This window comes from Thunnus albacares, chromosome 15 (genome assembly GCF_914725855.1).
Source record: "Thunnus albacares chromosome 15, fThuAlb1.1, whole genome shotgun sequence".
NCBI classification, from domain to species: Eukaryota; Metazoa; Chordata; class Actinopteri; order Scombriformes; family Scombridae; genus Thunnus; species Thunnus albacares.
The window spans coordinates 4,209,844-4,229,663 of record NC_058120.1 but is presented as its reverse complement, the minus strand read 5'-3'; the positions used below and the strand labels follow the sequence as shown (position 1 = coordinate 4,229,663).

The 19,820-nt window shown below is 38.5% G+C and overlaps 1 long non-coding RNA gene and 8 other non-coding genes across 9 annotated transcripts in view; all 9 read left to right on the top strand.

Annotated features, from left to right (window-relative positions):
- LOC122998863 overlaps nucleotides 1–8,650 on the top strand; it is a 71,645-nt gene extending 62,995 nt beyond the window's left edge. Inside the window, exons 2-3 of the long non-coding RNA XR_006407526.1 lie at nucleotides 8,270–8,349; nucleotides 8,477–8,650. This is a non-coding gene — a long non-coding RNA (uncharacterized LOC122998863). The remainder of the gene's footprint in view (nucleotides 1–8,269; nucleotides 8,350–8,476) is intronic.
- On the top strand, nucleotides 476–616 carry LOC122999139. Its single transcript, XR_006407658.1, has one exon. It is a non-coding gene; the product is annotated as a U4 spliceosomal RNA (small nuclear RNA).
- LOC122999051 lies at nucleotides 1,188–1,328 on the top strand. Its single transcript, XR_006407580.1, has one exon. It is a non-coding gene; the product is annotated as a U4 spliceosomal RNA (small nuclear RNA).
- On the top strand, nucleotides 1,899–2,039 carry LOC122999050. The gene has a single exon (XR_006407579.1). It is a non-coding gene; the product is annotated as a U4 spliceosomal RNA (small nuclear RNA).
- Nucleotides 2,610–2,750, top strand: LOC122999127. Its single transcript, XR_006407646.1, has one exon. It is a non-coding gene; the product is annotated as a U4 spliceosomal RNA (small nuclear RNA).
- LOC122999126 lies at nucleotides 3,322–3,462 on the top strand. Its single transcript, XR_006407645.1, has one exon. It is a non-coding gene; the product is annotated as a U4 spliceosomal RNA (small nuclear RNA).
- On the top strand, nucleotides 4,034–4,174 carry LOC122999098. Its single transcript, XR_006407622.1, has one exon. It is a non-coding gene; the product is annotated as a U4 spliceosomal RNA (small nuclear RNA).
- On the top strand, nucleotides 4,746–4,886 carry LOC122999097. The gene has a single exon (XR_006407621.1). It is a non-coding gene; the product is annotated as a U4 spliceosomal RNA (small nuclear RNA).
- LOC122999096 lies at nucleotides 5,458–5,598 on the top strand. The gene has a single exon (XR_006407620.1). It is a non-coding gene; the product is annotated as a U4 spliceosomal RNA (small nuclear RNA).
- Nucleotides 8,651–19,820: the final 11,170 nt, after the last annotated feature.

The window sequence follows — 19,820 nt, the reverse complement described above, 5'->3', positions numbered from 1 at the left end:
GAACTGCTTTTCTCCAATGAACCAAACTTTCAATCTCTCGGAATCCTGGTTTAAAGAAACCCAGCCGTGCTAATCCTGGGTAGGCCTATCTAATTTCAAAACGAGAACCGTAGGACTCGTAAATGTATCTGTAGTTTGTGAGTGAAAATCCTTTGCGAATCAGGGAAATACCGACATTTGTGACCTGCAAACGGCTCTCTTTGAAACTGGCCCCTGCTTTAATAGAACCCGAACGTGGAAATTATGGGTATGTGGTCTGAAAAAGTAGGTTGTCCTACGTTTGTGAAATTTCTCTGTGCGACCGGGATCATAAGGTTATGGAAAAGGCGGAGTTTGTAATCAACAAGCCAATCACGTGCAACATGAACATGTCATCGACCTGACAGTACTGTACATCCGGTAAGGTTTGAGAATTGCGCCACGAGCGTTGTGAGCGTTGGAGCAGGTCCACTTTTAAGTCATAGGTGTTATGGATATCCTTGCGCAGAGGCAATTTCATAGTCTATGAAGTTCTGCTGAGACGTGATTATTGCTGGTTGAAAACTTAACCCAATACCCCGCCTGGATGACTTGAAATATAGTCAGCTGTGGCAATTTTTGTTAGTCTCTAAGGAGACTTTTAATTTCTGTGAATGTTAACGTTTCCCTGAGTCTGTTAGTAGTACTTGTTTTCTCTGCCATGAATACATTTAGTTTTTTTTCAGATCTTTTTGAACTGCTTTTCTCCAATGAACCAAACTTTCAATCTCTCGGAATCCTGGTTTAAAGAAACCCAGCCGTGCTAATCCTGGGTAGGCCTATCTAATTTCAAAACGAGAACCGTAGGACTCGTAAATGTATCTGTAGTTTGTGAGTGAAAATCCTTTGCGAATCAGGGAAATACCGACATTTGTGACCTGCAAACGGCTCTCTTTGAAACTGGCCCCTGCTTTAATAGAACCCGAACATGGAAATTATGGGTATGTGGTCTGAAAAAGTAGGTTGTCCTACGTTTGTGAAATTTCTCTGTGCGACCGGGATCATAAGGTTATGGAAAAGGCGGAGTTTGTAATCAACAAGCCAATCACGTGCAACATGAACATGTCATCGACCTGACAGTACTGTACATCCGGTAAGGTTTGAGAATTGCGCCACGAGCGTTGTGAGCGTTGGAGCAGGTCCACTTTTAAGTCATAGGTGTTATGGATATCCTTTCGCAGAGGCAATTTCATAGTCTATGAAGTTCTACTGAGACGTGATTATTGCTGGTTGAAAACTTAACCCAATACCCCGCCTGGATGACTTGAAATATAGTCAGCTGTGGCAATTTTTGTTAGTCTCTAAAGAGACTTTTAATTTCTGTGAATGTTAACGTTTCCCTGAGTCTGTTAGTAGTACTTGTTTTCTCTGCCATGAATACATTTAGTTTTTTTCAGATCTTTTTGAACTGCTTTTCTCCAATGAACCAAACTTTCAATCTCTCGGAATCCTGGTTTAAAGAAACCCAGCCGTGCTAATCCTGGGTAGGCCTATCTAATTTCAAAACGAGAACCGTAGGACTCGTAAATGTATCTGTAGTTTGTGAGTGAAAATCCTTTGCGAATCAGGGAAATACCGACATTTGTGACCTGCAAACGGCTCTCTTTGAAACTGGCCCCTGCTTTAATAGAACCCGAACGTGGAAATTATGGGTATGTGGTCTGAAAAAGTAGGTTGTCCTACGTTTGTGAAATTTCTCTGTGCGACCGGGATCATAAGGTTATGGAAAAGGCGGAGTTTGTAATCAACAAGCCAATCACGTGCAACATGAACATGTCATCGACCTGACAGTACTGTACATCCGGTAAGGTTTGAGAATTGCGCCACGAGCGTTGTGAGCGTTGGAGCAGGTCCACTTTTAAGTCATAGGTGTTATGGATATCCTTTCGCAGAGGCAATTTCATAGTCTATGAAGTTCTACTGAGACGTGATTATTGCTGGTTGAAAACTTAACCCAATACCCCGCCTGGATGACTTGAAATATAGTCAGCTGTGGCAATTTTTGTTAGTCTCTAAAGAGACTTTTAATTTCTGTGAATGTTAACGTTTCCCTGAGTCTGTTAGTAGTACTTGTTTTCTCTGCCATGAATACATTTAGTTTTTTTCAGATCTTTTTGAACTGGTTTTCTCCAATGAACCAAACTTTCAATCTCTCGGAATCCTGGTTTAAAGAAACCCAGCCGTGCTAATCCTGGGTAGGCCTATCTAATTTCAAAACGAGAACCGTAGGACTCGTAAATGTATCTGTAGTTTGTGAGTGAAAATCCTTTGCGAATCAGGGAAATACCGACATTTGTGACCTGCAAACGGCTCTCTTTGAAACTGGCCCCTGCTTTAATAGAACCCGAACGTGGAAATTATGGGTATGTGGTCTGAAAAAGTAGGTTGTCCTACGTTTGTGAAATTTCTCTGTGCGACCGGGATCATAAGGTTATGGAAAAGGCGGAGTTTGTAATCAACAAGCCAATCACGTGCAACATGAACATGTCATCGACCTGACAGTACTGTACATCCGGTAAGGTTTGAGAATTGCGCCACGAGCGTTGTGAGCGTTGGAGCAGGTCCACTTTTAAGTCATAGGTGTTATGGATATCCTTGCGCAGAGGCAATTTCATAGTCTATGAAGTTCTACTGAGACGTGATTATTGCTGGTTGAAAACTTAACCCAATACCCCGCCTGGATGACTTGAAATATAGTCAGCTGTGGCAATTTTTGTTAGTCTCTAAGGAGACTTTTAATTTCTGTGAATGTTAACGTTTCCCTGAGTCTGTTAGTAGTACTTGTTTTCTCTGCCATGAATACATTTAGTTTTTTTTCAGATCTTTTTGAACTGCTTTTCTCCAATGAACCAAACTTTCAATCTCTCGGAATCCTGGTTTAAAGAAACCCAGCCGTGCTAATCCTGGGTAGGCCTATCTAATTTCAAAACGAGAACCGTAGGACTCGTAAATGTATCTGTAGTTTGTGAGTGAAAATCCTTTGCGAATCAGGGAAATACCGACATTTGTGACCTGCAAACGGCTCTCTTTGAAACTGGCCCCTGCTTTAATAGAACCCGAACGTGGAAATTATGGGTATGTGGTCTGAAAAAGTAGGTTGTCCTACGTTTGTGAAATTTCTCTGTGCGACCGGGATCATAAGGTTATGGAAAAGGCGGAGTTTGTAATCAACAAGCCAATCACGTGCAACATGAACATGTCATCGACCTGACAGTACTGTACATCCGGTAAGGTTTGAGAATTGCACCACGAGCGTTGTGAGCGTTGGAGCAGGTCCACTTTTAAGTCATAGGTGTTATGGATATCCTTGCGCAGAGGCAATTTCATAGTCTATGAAGTTCTACTGAGACGTGATTATTGCTGGTTGAAAACTTAACCCAATACCCCGCCTGGATGACTTGAAATATAGTCAGCTGTGGCAATTTTTGTTAGTCTCTAAGGAGACTTTTAATTTCTGTGAATGTTAACGTTTCCCTGAGTCTGTTAGTAGTACTTGTTTTCTCTGCCATGAATACATTTAGTTTTTTTTCAGATCTTTTTGAACTGGTTTTCTCCAATGAACCAAACTTTCAATCTCTCGGAATCCTGGTTTAAAGAAATCCAGCCGTGCTAATCCTGGGTAGGCCTATCTAATTTCAAAACGAGAACCGTAGGACTCGTAAATGTATCTGTAGTTTGTGAGTGAAAATCCTTTGCGAATCAGGGAAATACCGACATTTGTGACCTGCAAACGGCTCTCTTTGAAACTGGCCCCTGCTTTAATAGAACCCGAACGTGGAAATTATGGGTATGTGGTCTGAAAAAGTAGGTTGTCCTACGTTTGTGAAATTTCTCTGTGCGACCGGGATCATAAGGTTATGGAAAAGGCGGAGTTTGTAATCAACAAGCCAATCACGTGCAACATGAACATGTCATCGACCTGACAGTACTGTACATCCGGTAAGGTTTGAGAATTGCGCCACGAGCGTTGTGAGCGTTGGAGCAGGTCCACTTTTAAGTCATAGGTGTTACGGATATCCTTTCGCAGAGGCAATTTCATAGTCTATGAAGTTCTACTGAGACGTGATTATTGCTGGTTGAAAACTTAACCCAATACCCCGCCTGGATGACTTGAAATATAGTCAGCTGTGGCAATTTTTGTTAGTCTCTAAGGAGACTTTTAATTTCTGTGAATGTTAACGTTTCCCTGAGTCTGTTAGTAGTACTTGTTTTCTCTGCCATGAATACATTTAGTTTTTTTTCAGATCTTTTTGAACTGGTTTTCTCCAATGAACCAAACTTTCAATCTCTCGGAATCCTGGTTTAAAGAAACCCAGCCGTGCTAATCCTGGGTAGGCCTATCTAATTTCAAAACGAGAACCGTAGGACTCGTAAATGTATCTGTAGTTTGTGAGTGAAAATCCTTTGCGAATCAGGGAAATACCGACATTTGTGACCTGCTAACGGCTCTCTTTGAAACTGGCCCCTGCTTTAATAGAACCCGAATGTGGAAATTATGGGTATGTGGTCTGAAAAAGTAGGTTGTCCTACGTTTGTGAAATTTCTCTGTGCGACCGGGATCATAAGGTTATGGAAAAGGCGGAGTTTGTAATCAACAAGCCAATCACGTGCAACATGAACATGTCATCGATCTGACAGTACTGTACATCCGGTAAGGTTTGAGAATTGCGCCACGAGCGTTGTGAGCGTTGGAGCAGGTCCACTTTTAAGTCATAGGTGTTATGGATATCCTTTCGCAGAGGCAATTTCATAGTCTATGAAGTTCTACTGAGACGTGATTATTGCTGGTTGAAAACTTAACCCAATACCCCGCCTGGATGACTTGAAATATAGTCAGCTGTGGCAATTTTTGTTAGTCTCTAAGGAGACTTTTAATTTCTGTGAATGTTAACGTTTCCCTGAGTCTGTTAGTAGTACTTGTTTTCTCTGCCATGAATACATTTAGTTTTTTTTCAGATCTTTTTGAACTGCTTTTCTCCAATGAACCAAACTTTCAATCTCTCGGAATCCTGGTTTAAAGAAACCCAGCCGTGCTAATCCTGGGTAGGCCTATCTAATTTCAAAACGAGAACCGTAGGACTCGTAAATGTATCTGTAGTTTGTGAGTGAAAATCCTTTGCGAATCAGGGAAATACCGACATTTGTGACCTGCAAACGGCTCTCTTTGAAACTGGCCCCTGCTTTAATAGAACCCGAACGTGGAAATTATGGGTATGTGGTCTGAAAAAGTAGGTTGTCCTACGTTTGTGAAATTTCTCTGTGCGACCGGGATCATAAGGTTATGGAAAAGGCGGAGTTTGTAATCAACAAGCCAATCACGTGCAACATGAACATGTCATCGACCTGACAGTACTGTACATCCGGTAAGGTTTGAGAATTGCGCCACGAGCGTTGTGAGCGTTGGAGCAGGTCCACTTTTAAGTCATAGGTGTTATGGATATCCTTTCGCAGAGGCAATTTCATAGTCTATGAAGTTCTACTGAGACGTGATTATTGCTGGTTGAAAACTTAACCCAATACCCCGCCTGGATGACTTGAAATATAGTCAGCTGTGGCAATTTTTGTTAGTCTCTAAGGAGACTTTTAATTTCTGTGAATGTTAACGTTTCCCTGAGTCTGTTAGTAGTACTTGTTTTCTCTGCCATGAATACATTTAGTATTTTTTTCAGATTTTAATGAGATGTGATTATTGCTCGTTGAAAACTTAACCCAATACCCCGCCTGGATGATTTGAAATATAGTCAGCTTTGGCAGTTTTTGTTGGTATGTAAGGAGACTTTCAAGTTTGTTTGAATGGATATTTTTCCTGATTTGATTTGTATTGATTAGTTTTCCTGCCATACTTAAGTCCAGTTGACTTTGTTTCTTTAAAAAAAAAATCCAATCAACCAAACTTTCAAATTCTTGGAAAGTTTGTTTAAACAAACCCTATCATTGAAATCCTGGATACGTATATCAAAAATTAGGCCTTCCAGCGTCTGTAAAATTTCTCCAACAAACTATATATAATACACGATAATATTTTCTGCAGACCTGACCATCCGTTGTAGTCTATTCCTGTCCTGTTTGGTGGCCGGTCCAAACCAGACAGTGATGGAAGTGTAGAGAAATGACTTGATGACTGCAGTGTAAAACAGTATAAGCAGTTTGTGAGGCAGATTATATTAAAAATATCTCATGCATTCTTAAAGGCAGGTTCACAAATTTTAAAGTCAGTCTTCAAACAATAGTTAGGTACCCAAATGAACATTGAAATAGGTTATTCTTGCCATAATCGTTCCTCCCGTTCATACTGACCATTAGAAGATCCCCCTTGTAAGTGATGGGAGACAAAATCCACAAGAAATATTTAAAAGTTTATCTGAAGCTAATATACAGCAGCAGTCATCCAAATGAGTCAAATAAAGTAGATATCTTTCAACGTTACACTCTTTTTAGTGCCAAAGTCCTTCTTTTTGTTACTATACTTCTACCGCAGCTCAACAGAGAAACACTGTCTGAGGAAACACAAAGAGGGAATTTGATGGTATAAAGACTTTAAATGTGTCAGATATCCACTTGATATGACTAACTCAGACTGCTGAGGCCTCATATAAGCTTCAGATAAACTTTTAAATGCTTTTTTGCACAAAATGACTGTGAACACACTGTGGATTTTGGCCCCAATTACTTATTCTGAAAGCACATTTGAAGGGATCTTTTAATAGCCACTATGAACAGGAGGAACGATTACAGCAAAGAAAACCTCTTTCACTGTTCATATTGGAACCTAACTGTTATTTTAAGACAGATTTTTACAAAGGTACCAGTAACTTTAAGGTTAAAGGTGATCTTACGGTAAAAGATTTTCCCTCTAGATGATCACAGTGTCAGTTGAAGGACTACTGGTGCTTTTTCTTTGGAACAGAAACATAACATTTTTGATGTTTACCGGTATATTGGATGTTTTATTCATGGGACCACAACGACTTTGACAAAGAAATGTTTAAAAGGTGTTTATTTTTTTCTCTATAGAGCAGTTTTTGAGTGTGTATGTTTTAGTTCCTTTGCTTCTACCAGAACTTCACTAAAACACTCAGATATCTTTATTTTTCAGCTGATGTTTGATAGGATTAAAGTCAGATTTTATTTACATACAGGGGGTTGTGGTGGAGATGTTTTTCAAACAATGCCAGCAGATGGCAGTGTGAGCTAATGAATTTAATGACTACTGAAGTGCTGTTGTAGTGTACTTCATTAGGACACTGAAATCACTATCCTGCAGATATATTACTGATAAAACACTTGTCACATACTTTGTTGTGAACCCTGTTCTTCCTATGAGTCATGTCCTTGCAACATTTTATGCCTATTTAGATTATCTATGTTATCCTAATCTATTTATTATTGTTTTTTAATGCTGTGTAGACCAGTGGGTCACCACATTTTTGAGTGAGCAAGAGTTGTGAACAGTTCAACCAAAAAGTCCCACAAATACAAGATTTCTGGGTCTAATCTCCACACGCACACACAAACACACAATATATATATACACACACAGTATATGATTGATTACTGTAATGTTGTTGTCTGATCTGCCACATACTGGTGCTAAAAGTCTTCAGATGGTTCAAAATGCTGCAGCTAGAATCTTAACTAAAACAAGAAAATTTGAAATGTTATAACACCAATTCTATCCACCCTTCAATTGCTTCCTATCCATGTTAGATCAGAATTTAAAGTGCTTCTGCTGATTTATAGAATCCTAAATGGGCATAGCCCATCATACCTGTCTGATCTCCTTAAACCTTATGTTCCATCTCGAGCTCTCTGCTCTCAAAATGCAGGGCTCCTGTGTGTCCCCAGATTTAAAAAGAAGTCAGCAGGCAGCAGGGCCTTTTCTTATCATGCCCTGTTCTTATGGAATAACCTCCCTGCTAATGTCAGACAATCTGTGTCTGTTGAGTCCCTTAAATCTAAACTTAAAACTCATCTTTTTGCCTGAACCCACAATTATTTGCCTTTAATTTATTATTTCATGACCTTGTGCTGCACGGCGGGCCAGTTTCTGTCTCACTGAATTTACCAAGTGCTGTCTTGCTGTCAAGATTGTTGTGTATTGCAATTGTTCTGATAATCATTTAATCTCTCCAACCCTCTGTTTGTTTGTTCCACAAGCACATGACTTGTATCCCCCTCTCTCCTCTCTCCCTCTGTCTCCCTATTTTCTCCTCCTGTCCTCTCTTGTCTCAGGCATCTCTTGCTGGACCAGCACCCATCCAAGAACCGCCTTGCTTCCCTGGCTGTCGGTGCCATTTCCTGAGGTTTTGGATCTGGTTTCCCATCCTGCAGGTGTTTAGACTCACCTCATGTCCATCTCTCTCTGAATGATGTTTCTATCCTTCTCTCTCCTGTGTGAATAATGTCTTATCTTGTCTCTTTTCCTGTGTATGTGAATCTCCCCTGTGTGCATGTGTAGTCTGTCCCCCTCCCCGGTATCCATGGTGATGGAGGTCATGTGGCTCAGGTCCTGTTCTGTTCTGGTGGCACCTGGAAGCTGCTTGGTGTCCTTTTCACTACAATCTTCATATATATTATAAATCCATTATAATGTTGTCATCATTTTCCTTGCTGTATTTCTGTAATTTGTATATCTTGCTCTGATCTGTACACACAACATCTGTTGCACGTCTGTCTGTCCTGGGAGAGGGATCCCTCCTCTGTTGCACTTCCTGAGGTTTCTTCCATTCCCCCCCCCCCCTTTTTTTTTAGGGAGTTTTTCCTTATTTCAATTGAGGGTCTAAGGACAGGGGCACATTTGTGATTTTTGATATTGGGCTATACAAATAAAATGAATTTGATTTAACTTGACATCATGTCATGCACTGCCATCCACAGAGTCAGGTCTGACCTTGAATCATCAGCGTTTGATAGCTCACACTCCAACTTTTCCAGGAAGGAAAAAAATGTCAAGTAGGACTTTTTTTGTGTTCCTTCTCCTTCCTCTCTCCATTTTCACCACTCATTAAAGAAGAGTGATGGCTTCCACAGATGCACACACACACACACACACACACACATACACCAGGTACAACAGTTAACCCAGACCACAAACCTGGCAAATATGGGAGCAATTACCTAGAGGCCACAGGGATCGACTCTTTGGTGAGGTCCTCTGAACATACACACATACTGTAGGTACACTCAGGGGATTCAACACACTCACACACACAGATACAAACACATGACTGTAGCACACATGGGCAAATATTGACGCTGTCCTCACACTCATGACCCTACTGCTGTAAACTCACCTCAGCAGAGAGCCAAGCATGTCCTAATAAACCAAAACAGAATTCCACAATGCCACTACTGCATACATTTTCAATAAACATGACCAATACACCACTTGAAAATGTCAATGCACCCCAAACGAATGGTGTATTTAGCTAGATATGACAATTGAGTTGTTAGTGCAAGCAGTTTATCTGACCAACTTGCAAATATAATATGGGCCTTTCTCTAAGCAAGTGTCACTAATAACATTAATGACACTTAGCCAGTATGCACAAACCCTGAAACTGAAGCATCATTCATTTGATTATTTACACCTGTGCTTTTCCTACGATGTGTTAAAATGTCTACTGTAAAAAAGGCCTATTGCATGTTTAAAAAAAAAAAAAAAAAAAAAAAAAAAAAAACTTCAACCAAACAATGGCTGCTTTGTTGTGCATTTTCAAAAGGAAACAATTAGCGTGTTTCCTATTTTGCTACTGTTAGCTGCTAATCTACTCTAACTACTTAAGCAACCATATACCTGTACATAGGCATAGAAAATAAGCCTACATATTATAACATTGTTGAGATTCATGTTTGGTTAAAGGAGTATTACTTTTGATTTTTTTGCCACTTGGGGGCTACAGAACAAGCCGTTAGTACAACATTGATATATTATGACCTTAATATGTTGTGGTGAATGTACCGACAAAACAGTTTGACCATTTACATTTCCTGTTTCTTGCCACCCATAAAATATAAGTCCAATATTCGCTCCTTTTAGCTCTGGTTTGGTCTCCACCAAAAAATATCTGCCTCTTTAAGCTGCTGCATGTTTACCAGCTAGTTTCTTACTAGCTTGTGAAGTTGGGAAGTTAAAGTTCACAAGCTAGTTGCTGTTTGGTGCTGGGCAGGTAGTATGTGGGTTTATCAGAGCTTTTTTTGACCCATTGATAATAAAGAAATATGTATTATTGCGGCAATAAACACTTACTCAGTAGCTGGTCAAGGGCCCTCTCAATTCTCTTTGTATCATTGTCTCTGAATATGGTTTCAAGTCCTACTGTTGGGCCCATTCACAATCCGTTCTGTGTCTCCCGCAAGAGAATGGCGGAAAAAAAGAATAGTCCATGTTAAATATCACTGCAGTAAAATGATTTCTGTTAGTTAGCATTAGCATTAGTTGTCATTGGGGTTATATTTTTCCTCCAGGTTCTTTGTTCCGTATATTGATATTTATGGTCACATCAAAGAAAAGGTAACGTTTATGCACTGTCAGGGATGTAGCATGAATACAGTTTTAGTAACCTGTAGGAGGTTATGATATAACACTGTGGATTCACAAAGTTTCAGGTTTTTCCAGGTTCAAGCATCGTGTTACATAGCAGTAGGCTTTTACGTTAGACAGTGTAGCATGAAGCTAAAAAAGCTTTGGCCATAGAATCATTGCCAGTTAAAATCACCAGGATAAGTCTGATTATCATTCTAATTATACAGAGATATATTATTGAGTCTGTTCCAACATGACAATCGTCCTGAATAGATTAGACTGCTTTTTTATTCAGAACTTATGGTAGCGATGCTGGAAAACAAGTATACATTGGAAAATGATGGCAACATTGAAACAGAATCTTCAGAATAGGGTGATCAAGGGAGATTTGAAACCTTATTTTGCATGTGAATGACTGTCTATAGTTAGCCATGGCTAGTCTTTGTCTTGCTGTAAATTTTACTTATTTGCACCTGTCAGACTTAGCAAAACACAAATGGACTTCAAGTTTCCTACGAAATGACATTTGTAAAACAAAGCATTCAAAAAACATCTGAAAATACACATTATAAGGCTAGGCTATTAAGGAGGCAAATCCACTAATTAGTTTCAGTCATACAAATACTGTACATACAAATACTATTCATACAGTGGTTGGTTATGTATGTACAATCCTTGATGTTGTGGACAAATGATTCCAGGCCTGCAATGAGAACTGACCAGAACAGTGGAAAAGTGTTGTCTAAGTTGTTACTGTAGCCAAGACATGTTCACTTTTTATAGGATATACAAAACAGAACAACAACAATAACAGAAGTTGTGTCTCTATGATCACATTGATTCTATACAATCAGCTAAAATATAGATTTCATATTAAGCTGTTCCCTATTTACTTACCCTGTTTAATTTGTTTTTTGTATAATGAGTTATATGCATTTGTCAATATTCCAGCTGATCTATGATTTGTTTTAAAGGGATAGTTCACCCTAAAATATAAAACTGTCATTATTCGCCTTTATGTCAGTGAGTTAGCCTCAGCAGGAGTGAATTTTTAATACATTTTAAATAATAGGAGAAATGTTCATCAGACTTTCTCTATTTTGTTGAAAACTTCCCCAGGCTTATGTTGACTTGGGGAAGGTATAACATATTAACAAAGTGTCTGTGTGTGTAGGTGTGTATGCAGGTGTGTAGTAACAACACAAGTTTCTCTGCCAGTGGGCAGTGAGATGACTCATCAGATTTTCAGAAACTGTATTTGACAGTTGTGAAAAAAGTATATATACTGTATGTCTCTATGTGTCATCAGAAACTCATGTCAGAAGTGCTGAAACTGATATCAATGAAAAAGACGTCAAAAGCAGTGTGAAGACTTGTACTTGAGAAACACTCACACACACACACAAACACACAGGTTCTCAGTCAAAAAAGGAAGTGAGGAGGAACTTTCATTTGAAACAGAAACAGTCTCAACATCTGGAAGCTCTTTCACCCCTTGACCCCATCCCCCGCTCCATTCCTTCTCCCTGCCTCCTCCACCTCACTCCAGGTCTTCTAGTCCTGTGTCTGGAAGGAGTTAAGCACATACAACAGAATACATGTGTGTGTGCTTATGTGTATATGCGTGGTGGTATGTGTGTGCATACATGCGGATGTACACACACACAGGGGCCAGATAGCAGAGAATAGCTCATGACCTCTAAATACAGAAACCAGGTGGTTATTAATGGTACTGCAGTCCTGTGCAAACAGATCTTTTCAATTCATTTCAAATGATAGATATCTCTCCAGGCTACTGTATATGAGGGACTGCCAGAGTGTTAATGCACTTAAACGTAAGGGGAAAAATTCATATAGTATTTAGAGGAATTCAGGGACTTATTCAAATTGCAATCATGGGAATGAAAGACTTCTGATATGGACCGCTGACCTTCAGAATAGAAGGGGTGGGGTTTAGATAATGATATGGTAATGTATTATTTTTATTATTCATGCATAATTTACAGTATATGTGAGAATAAAGTGGAAGTCAGGGCATGCATTTTGAGATATAACTTTTGTTTTAACAATCAAAGAGAAATTGTACAATGGCTAACATGGTGTGACTCTGTTGTACAGCATATGGGTTATTAAATGGACTGCATTTATATAGCAATTTTATCCACAATGCCTCTCATACCTCCTTTGACACACCCATTAATGGCAGCAAGCTACCATGACTTGCTCAAGGACACACTGACATGTGGACAGGGGTAGCCGGGCATCCTGCAATTAATAGAGACCTGCTCTACTGGCTGAGCCACACTATTTTCACTATTGTTTGACAATAGTTATTAGTCTGAATGCCAGATGGATATCCCATAGGCCTTGTTCCAAAGTGTCCCTTAAACCATACACTTAGTTTGGCAAAGCTCTCAAAGAATCTGAGCAACAACGAGGATCCAGCTGGGAAAACGAATCCCCTTCATAAACACATACATTAGATCTCAATAAAGTCAACAGTCACCAATGCTTAGTATGTATGAAGGATGCTAGACTGGTGGAAGGAGCTCTGGTAGTAAACAGCATTAGCATAAAGGTATCAGCTTATAAAGACCTGTACACATGTATGAATATGATTAGATGTTACTAGTCAGCTGGTAGCCAAGCAACTAATGAATGAGTCACTGATGGAGAAGCATGAATGAAGCAGATGATGCCAATAAGCTAAACTAGCAAGTTAATGCTAAACTCCATTTTCTTACTGGATTTACCGCCGTTGTGAAAGAATCAGAAAAATTTTCACATGACAGCTAAATACTGCAAGATAACCCAAAGTCCAGCACGGGACCAATTTTGCAAACCTGCCCCCTCCCCGCGCAGTTCCATACTGGAACTGATGCATTAATAATGCAATACTTTTGGGCACTTTTTACAAACAGCAAATTCCACTGACAATGTTATTCTCAGTTACTGATTACACCAAACCTCCCATACATCCCACTTGGCCTTCGATGATGTGTTGTCCACAATTTTGTGTTCACCACTGGCTAATTTTGTGTTTAGGTCATCCATTTTGATCCGCTAGCTGCTAGCCTACATTGCTATTTCATCAGTGAACACATGTGCATTGAGGGGTGAAAGGTTGTGTTGTGGGTATCAAAATAAAACAATTCACAGCAATTAATTGGGCTTGATAAGATTCAGCTGATTATATGTTTAAAAAAACTGCTATTTATTTTCATTTCTGTTTAATTTTTTTTTAATTCTCCTGTTAATTTCACAAGCTGCCCGCCTGCATCTTGTTCATTTTTAATCTGTGCCAGTACCTGTGAATTTATTACAAAACTTTTTGCGGGTACCAGACCCAGTGTAAGACTCTGAGATACCTTATTGCCAAATGCTCACATCAACCAAGTATTTACTCAGGACCAGTCGTTTAGTTTGAACTGTCTTTGAGTGACTCCAATAGTCTGACCTATAGGTTAAAGGGCGACAGAGTGGCAGGGTGGTCCGGTGGTTGGAGAACCATCTTGTAACCTGATGACCCCAAGTGTCTGCTTCCAGAAGTTCCAGTGTTGGACAGTGAGCTCCAGCTTAGCTAAGATTACATTGACACAGAGAATTTTTAAGTCTTGATTGCGCAAGTTTCCAGGTCATTTTTCAAGCAATGAGAATGTATTTAGACAATGTGTATCCACTGCAACTGTAAACTTAACTCCTCCAATCACCGTCCACCTATTCTTCTCCCTCTGGTGGTTTATGTAAGTGCATGCCCTGGCCCTTGTCTTGCTTTTGGCAACACATGAAACAGACATCTAATCTGCGTCTTCCAAGGCCTTTCCATTTTAGTGCACTGAAAGCTGTTCACCTGCCTTGTCTTCCTCTTCTGTTCCCTAACCTCTGCTTTTTTCACAAAGCACACACTGACTTTGAGGTTCCAATTCACTTTCACATCTTTCTTTGTTGTTATTGTGGAAGTTTCATCACGCTGTAGGCATGTATGGGTTTGGAAATTTTTTCTTTATTACTTTTTTACATAAAATGGTGAAGGGATGAGTTGTGAAAAAGAAATAATGGGAAAAACAAAACACTTTTGGCTTTCACTGAAACACTCTCAAAATTATATCTTTACTAATTAATTTAATCTTCTTTGTTGTGATATGTTAGTTATGTATACTGTATTTATGAGCAGGACAGAGTCTGACTTTGCAACATAAAACATGATCTGCATTCAGTCCTAACCTTTTAACGTTGCTCAAAAACTCTACGATGCTTAAAGGTACAATTTGACAAGTTGGGAAATGTGCTTATTTCCTTAATGCTGCGAGTTAGATTAGATCAATCTCATGTCTTTGAAGCATATATGAAGCTACAGCCAGCAGACAATTAGCCTAGCTTAGCATTAATAACAAAGTAACAAATAACAAAGATGAACACATCTGAGAGTGGTATCAATTTTGTTTAATCTCATGAAATCCTTATTGCAGAAGTTACTTAAAATTTGATTAACGACACAACATTCAAGGGCAGACATAAAAACAAAAGGGTGGTGTAGCAATCAACAATAGCTAGCTAAAGAGCAGCCACAGTTGTATTGATAAAGATCCAAGTGTAATTAGTCATCAGATTCTTTAAAATTAGAATGCCTTATGATACCACATCAGTAGCAACATTACACAGTAATGGAGAGAAAATAGTCTACACATGTGAGACTGAGACTCTACATGCAGTCGACTTTACTCAAGAGTGGCCCTGCTGCTGAGCACCTGCTTCTCAAATGTAAAACATTCAAGGGAGAGCTTGGCTCTGTAATAAGAAGCTAACATCAACATCGGTAGCTTCAAGGAATAATGTGAACACTATGTACAGCAAACCGTAGCAGCCTCTCACCAATGTAAGAATATAGATGTATGTCATGACATACAAAATGTGGTCTGAAGGTACAGTATTGCTTCTGTCACAGAGCAAATCTTAAAAATACCTCAAAATATTTCTTTAAGAACAAGTGACATCTAACTAATTAGTGCTACATTCAAATAGAAACCATACTAAAGGACTAGCTGAATATAATAAATGCCGACTACATTCTGAGGGTGTTTAACACCATTGTTATTCTGCTATGAATTTCCTGTGGTGTGTTGTGGGCTGTCCTTGGCCAGAGTACATACACATTTCATTTCGGAGCACAGGGTGTGAAGAATTGTATGATTAAAGATTTTGGTTTTCAGTGGTTTTAAGAAAAATGGGCTTAATTAGATTTGGGCTAAAGCCAAACTAAGAACATATGGTTTCATTATATAAACAAGATTGCTATAGTGCAAAAAACTATATACTGCCCAGGAAGAAAAGGTTTATGTGTACCCAGTTTAGGTGGGTGATTATGCAGTTACACCTGGAAGTTGCATGTAGTGGTGACATTGATAAAAAAAAATTAGATTAGTATGAGTTAAAAGAAACTGAAAAACAGATTTTCCAAAAGAGAGATTAAAAAAATAGCCCAACAATAAAAATATTAGTGAACAGGATTTCTTTCATTTGCAGAAAGATCAGTTTTAATAGTTCAATAATGAGCCCTGAAAACAGGCAAAAAATAGTAAAATGTTATCAGACAAGTCAAAATATAACTGGCTGGGAAGCTAATGTTAACAATGGTGACATTAGCAAATGCTTTAGCTACTGTTACAAGCATGTACACAGTGATACTATGCTATACCAGTATGCAGCATAGTATATGGATTGTTAACATTACATACTAGCTGGTGTAGTTTTGTTTATGGTGTAGTGTTCAGTTACCGGTGTTTTCATGTAATTAGCTAGCCACACAGCCGTCTTGACTTAACCACTGATGTTACACACTCCCACCCTGAACCAATCCCTGCCCTGGACATACATGGACATGCCCATCACATTATCATGGAAGCATGAGGAAAATAGAAAATGTTTCTTGGGAAAAATAGGGAAATAATTAACTAAGACAAAACTAACAAAGTTTTAAGTCATTTTATTAACTGATTGGAGGTAAAGGAAAGGTCTTTTTACATTGCATTACAATTACTTAACAAACATTATTGATTGTCAGTGTAATGACTTATATTTTTGATTTATCTGATGACCTTGTACTACCTTTTGTCGGTTTCAGGACTCCATAGCTCTAGTATTGTTATTGTGTCTTCTTCCTCTTTCACATAGATGATACTGAGTAAAAGTGTGATTTGTACTTTTGTACAATTTGTTAAATTCATGTCATACATCTTCTTATTTTAGCAGCTGCCTCAGTCATGCTTCTCATTACCTAATGGATTTTTAAAATATTTGTTGTTAATGCTGCAAACTTTGTGAATTTGCAACATGTGGATTACAGTTATATGTTTGCCAAAATGTGATGATTAACATTCTATAATGTTTCATTTTAGCTGACTAATGACATTGATCTTCATTATATTCCATAAGTGGGCAGAGCACTATCCTTTGGCAGAAATACTGAATTACATAAAAGTCTGTCATAGTTGCTAACAGGTCCAGCCCTGCACAGAGCATCAAACATGAAGCAGGGCTGCAGGCATTAAAGAAAACGCTTTTACACAGGGCTACATTTCTGTAGAAATGTACATATCATTAAAGTGTGTAGTTGAATCAAAATGCCAAAGCCTTGACTTTTAAAGCTCAAGTGTTTTCTTAATGTTTAGTTGATAAAACTCCTGTCAGCACTTTTCTTTCAGATGAGTTAGAGAGAGAGAAGTCAAGAGACTAGAGATAGATACTTTTACATTAAAAGCTTTGCCTAGGCACGGAAAGGCAACTTTAGATTGACTCAAAGTGCTGTATTTAATACATGGAGACAGCACACACACTAAGCCAAGAAAGAGGGATCTTTTCTAGAAACAGATGAGAAGTATGGATGATGTTTTTTTTTATCCTTTATTAAGAATCTTCTCACAGCCTTCCATTATGTTCAAATATTGATCAATAACAGTGTACAAGCAATAAGTATCATTTATTTCTTTGCATGGGAAATATATTTCAAATGCTACACTTTGTTGCATTCTATAAGTCATACATTGACCATGATTCTGGACCATGCATGATAATTGCTGGTACCTATTAAAGTTGATTACATAAGGGATAATCAACTTCAAAGATTTTAAGTGCAGCCACTGACCAGGTACTCTATGCTACTGTCCTTTAATCAGTCGGTACATGTATGGGTCTAGTGATGAGAAATCAAGCCAATACATATGATAATCATCCCTGGTATTTGACCTCTGTGGGGTCGTAATCAAGGTCATTGATACCAATATGTTCATTAGTGCTACTGGCTGTTATGACAACCGTTGTTGGAGTCACCTGAGACCAAGTGTAAACAACAGTCGTTAGAATTGTCCTGGCTGTTTTAACAACAAATGACACATGATAATCATCCTTCTCTACTTACCTGAGAGGTACATAAAAGTTACAAAGAACTGCAGTTAACATATACATTGTTTTAATGTTCTCTGTCGTGAGTCAAACTGGAAATCTTTGTGCATGCAGGAAGCTGATATCAGCGGATAGAATTCTTTCCAAGTCACCTGGAATTGATTCAACTTGGTGTCACAATCGGTCCATCTAGCTAGTGTGGAAATAATGGAAACCAACAGATAAAACAAAAACATGTAGCCTAAGCCCATATGTAAAAGACACAGTCACTGGCATGATATTGACAGGCACTGAAGGCTGTAATGAGACTGTACTGTACTGTACAAAGTTCAGCCCATTTCAATTTGGCTTCTGCTGCTACCTTTACAAGGACCATCCATGCTTAACAGTATCTACAGTATTTATTTAATTAGGCTTGTAAAGCATTTTTTGGTTCATTACAACAATAAATAACAAAAGACAAGCCAATAGTGAACCAGGCTTACTGAATGATTCTGTCCCCAAATGGTCAAAAATCACTTACTGAAGCTTTAATTTAGCAAAGCTTTGTTATAACTTTTGTTTATATATGCTCTTTACAACTGCACTAATCAATATGTTAATATCGACAATGACTCAAATGACTGTATTGTGAAAGGTGTTGCTTTATCATCTTACTCTGCAGTTCCCCTCAGCTCTACAGAGAGTTTTATTGTCTTTCAGCTAATGTTTTGTTTTTTACAACCCACAACTTTACTGTTTTAGTTCAGTCTCACCACTCTCATCGACCTCATTACTAGCACCAGTAGATAGTTTTCAGGGAAAAAGCTGTGATAAACCCAGTGTATGCTACATGCCCAGAACGAACAACAGACACAGTTAGCAACTAGCTGGTGAAGTGGAACATTTAGCAGCTACAGAGGCACTTTGTCTGAAATTGCATACTGAGCACTACATACCCAATAAGTCTGTGTTCAACATAGTTTTGTGTGAATAAACAGTAGTATGTATCTTTTCAGACATGCTGAGACATCACTTCCTAAGAACCTCCTTGCCGGTTGGTTGTAACCATGGTAACCCGCACCAACTTCACCTCTACCAGCATCTGCGATACTCATTTAAAAAATATATTATGCCTGGCAAAGTGAAACCTCACTTAAATTGAAGCGTTACTGACGTTATGCCAGAGCTGCCTTGGTCACTGTGTGCGACTGTCTGTTATGTTGTCATCACTACTGCATTGCATTGTGGGATATTTATGCCGTTGTAGTGTCCAATGGTTGCATATTGCAATATTTCCCTGTAAATAGTATGCACTTTACATACTATTGGTTTCATACTAAGGTTTCAGACATACTAAAAATCTCACACACTGCTTTAGCATAATAAATAACATATTAGTATGGAATATTGGACATATCCAAGCAGATTTGTCTCAGGAGTTGGTGGAGACTTGTTAGTGTGGTCAGAAAGACGACTCTAAATGAATGCTAATGGTTTGTGTCTGGATGTGTACGTAGGCAATTGTTTGCTGACATGTTAGCCATAACAACAACAGCAAAATAACGAACAAACAAACAAAAAAAATCACTTAATGCAGCTTTAAAGTTGTCTCCACTATGATCGGTTAAATTTTGCTCAAAGCAGGACACAGACGCAAGGCTGCAACCTTGGATGATGATGAAGAGTTCCATTTATTAGCAATAGGCCTATCATCATAATGATCACAAATCAAAAATGATTTTTTTAATTTAAAATGCATTTAATTATGAATATATATTAAATATATAATTTAATATTTATATTTTCTGAGCATATAATAAACTCTGTATTCTCAGTAACATAACTGTGTTACCATAAGAACAAATAATGATTATATTGGCTATTATTATTATCATTT